The sequence below is a fragment of the Vicia villosa genome, unplaced genomic scaffold (assembly GCF_029867415.1).
Source record: "Vicia villosa cultivar HV-30 ecotype Madison, WI unplaced genomic scaffold, Vvil1.0 ctg.002607F_1_1, whole genome shotgun sequence".
Taxonomy (NCBI): Eukaryota; Viridiplantae; Streptophyta; class Magnoliopsida; order Fabales; family Fabaceae; genus Vicia; species Vicia villosa.
This window is the reverse complement of record NW_026705983.1, coordinates 83,977-87,542: the sequence shown is the minus strand read 5'-3', so window position 1 is coordinate 87,542 and position 3,566 is coordinate 83,977. Positions and strand designations below refer to the sequence as shown.

Genomic DNA, 3,566 nt, shown 5'->3' with positions numbered 1-3,566 from the left:
TGTTATATGAACGTCTTTACAATATTAGAGATGAATTAGATGATATCCTTCATACTTAAATATTTCTAGTATGAAATTTCCATTAAATAACCACCACACATAGTACAAAATATCAAACAAATGTATGCATACTGAATACAAAATATCAAATCCACAAGATTAATTAAGCATACATATTAACACATAGGGGTGAAGTTCTTATGTTCATACTTTATGGCATGAAATTTCAATCCATAATGAGAGACAAAAACTATACCAACACATACCATTAAAATCACCAATTAGTTACATAAGTTGAATACATACATAAGTTGTCTCCTATTAGTTTTTATTATAAAATATTCAATTTCTAGAATAAGATCTATCTCATTGATAGTTTTTCTTATGAGCAAGACTATCAACCATATATTATACACAAATTAAAATCATAAAGTGAAAAGAGAATTGAAAGATTTCTTTCGAAGTTAATCAAAAGCCTAAAAAAACATGCATATAGTCATATATTTTTAAATTAAATGGTATCAAAATAAGGTACAACCCAATTGTTTATCATTTATTATTGACGAATAATTAACCTCTCATGCCATCAAGGTATAATAACACTAGTTCGAGATACTTGTTGAAATTACATATCAAGCTCTCACTTTTCTTAATTTTCAATATCAATGGGTTTTGTCACCCTGTAAATATCAGCAAGAGATCTATATTTCTTCATCTTCTTTGGTCGAAAAATTCCATTGATCTTCTTAGTATTGGATCTTCGATCAAAATTTTCAGATGAAATCTTCTCCCCCTTTTCAACACGAACGTCAGTAGCCAGATCATCATTCTTCTGGATTTCATTTGGTGCTTTATCATCTGCGATTGCATTCAAGCAAGGTTTCATCAGCTTGCGTTGACGTTTGTTCCCCATAGATTATCTTTGTTGTTGATCGTGTTTTCTGAGGGTATTCGATGAAGGAGTTTGGTTTTTGAGGGAAAGAAATGTTGAGAGAGAGTGGACAGAAAGCAACACCTCACCTCACATTAGAAAATATAGGGTTTTAAGGTTAGTTTTGGAAATTTAATTGGAAGTTGATACTCACACGCTAATGGATCCGGAACTATAGTACAAAGAATGCAAAATAAAATTCAAATCCTTTTGGGCTTCTCGTTCAAGAAAAATAGGTTGAAAATGTAAAATATATATGTATATGGGCTTCTTTTTTTATAAGGAAGTTCAAACCCCCTCGAAAACTACTAGTAAAATTAAAATTAATGACGGAAAATAAAATCCCTCCCTAAATGCAAGGTTTACTATGCTTTAGTTATTTTTGTTGTGTGCTCATACTGTTGTTACGTGCTAATACTTTATCGTCTTTTATTTCTTTCTTTTGTAATCAAAGCTATTTTATTGTATCTGGTCTGGACCTACCTAGTAGACAAGACTCATCAGGTAAGACCCAATAGCTGGATGAGGGATAGTCATAAAGAAAACATTCCATATTATTTTCCCTCCATAATCTCTTTATAAAATCATTAGGCATCATCTCCCAAAAATGATTAAGCGGTCAGTCGCATATTACTCGCATACAATTTCTAACCATACATCTTATTTAAAGGAGAACACACGTCAGTATTGAGGTATGATTGCTTATCGAAAAAAAAAGTATTGAGGTATGATTCATTTTCTATTTAAACTCCATTCTTACTCTGTTACTGACATGAGTGTTGAAGTGCAAACCTTGCAGGCAGATGCTTCCATTACAAGGTAATCCAATGAAACATAAAAAATAAAAATAAAAGGTCAGTAATGTTAATTTCGCCCGTACACAACCTCACCATCTTTGACCAACTGTTGAGTTAGAGAAGCGTTTTGAAGACACATAGAATATAATTTCTCCTAAGAAGATGAAAAATAGTCATCTTCCTCTTCTAATGGTCTTTCGAGGTAGAGGAAGGCCCAAAATAGAATCACTCTCAGTTGGCTATATTCCATGCTTTATAACACAGAGTTGTACTTCATCCTTTATCCAATTAATGAAAAAGAAGGCTTAAAACGAATGCAACATGAACAGGCACCGTAAAAACAAAAGCCCAAAAGTTTCCAGAGCTTACCAAATATGACTTTTCATTCTTCCCGAGAACGGGCCTCCACCAACAATCAAACATCAATTAGACGCTGCAAACGTTTCTGATTGGGCTCATCTTGAGGTACATAAATCCCAAAGTAACCCAAGTTGCCGATAAAGCTCATCAACTGTTTCTTCTAATACATATCTTTTTGAGAAAGATCCACTTCATTTATATAAGAATATATTGTTTCCTATAAGGAACCGACTCTTAGTGAAATACTTGGGAAACAATACAACACATTGCCCCTCCATGATATCCCCAATGACACAAACCGTAGCCTGAGCTTCAGGACTAATATGGACTATAGGAAAAAATTGATCTTCGAAAGGTTGTAGCTTGAAAAATATATAAAAAAAGACTATCAGAACTCTTTTACAAAGTCTTCCGATGGAGAAAATAAATATTAAAAAAATAAAATGATAATTAAAAATACACAAGAACAAAATTACATTTTTCTATAAAATATAAGAGTATAAGAATAAATATAAGGGTACAAATTAAAATTTTATAATTTCCTTATAAAGATGTTGGTGGGTAAAAACTGATGTAGAAAATTTGGATTGAATGATTCTAAACCGTTTATATCAAAAAATTAGGGTCAATTTTATGAAACCTTCTAGCCCAAGTTGGTTATTGAACCAAGGTTGGATTAAGTGTATCATTATATTGTATTCTCGTTTATATCATTGATTTTTATATTAAATTTCTAATGATTTTTAAAATATTTACTTTATTAGGTTACAAACATATAAAACCTACAATCATGTATAATTATGTATAATTATCTATGAACTTAAATTAATATTATTAACTTATTTGCTTATTTGTTTAATGAATGATTTGATTGTAAATTTTTAATCGGTTTAATCACGTGATGTTTAAACCAACTGTCTCTTCAGATTGAAATACATATGGAAAGATAATTTTATGCAATTATTCAATATCAAGTGGCCCATTAGCTCAGTTTGTTAGAGCGTCGTGCTAATAACGCGAAGGTCGCAGGTTCGAGACCTGCATGGGCCATTAATTTCTTTTATTTCTATCCAATGATTTTACTCTCATGTAAGAAGGTGAGAATGTTTATTTCCATGAACTTTTACATTTTTTATTCAAAACTATAATTACAACACATCACTATTTTTATTTATGGAAAACTAATTCTTGAGAATCACTTTCAAATCCTTGAAACAAACGCCACCATATAGTTTATGAGGCATGTTCGAACTGTATCAAAACAACTCGAAAGAACAAACATACACACAACAACTAAAAATAGTCAATCAAGCACATAAGCGACTAAAGCAAAAACAACTCATAAATTGGAGTACATAATAATCACTGAGCAAGAAGAAAAATCTCTAACCAAGCCATGAGCAAAACCAGGATCCAAACTCATCCAACACACCACCAACACTAACCCATACAATGAAAAAAATGCACACCTTAGGCTA

The 3,566-nt window shown here is 31.4% G+C and overlaps 1 non-coding gene across 1 annotated transcript; it reads left to right on the top strand.

Annotated features, from left to right (window-relative positions):
- Positions 1-3,064: 3,064 nt before the first annotated feature.
- Positions 3,065-3,138, top strand: TRNAI-AAU (transfer RNA isoleucine (anticodon AAU)). The gene has a single exon. It is a non-coding gene; the product is annotated as a tRNA-Ile (tRNA).
- Positions 3,139-3,566: the final 428 nt, after the last annotated feature.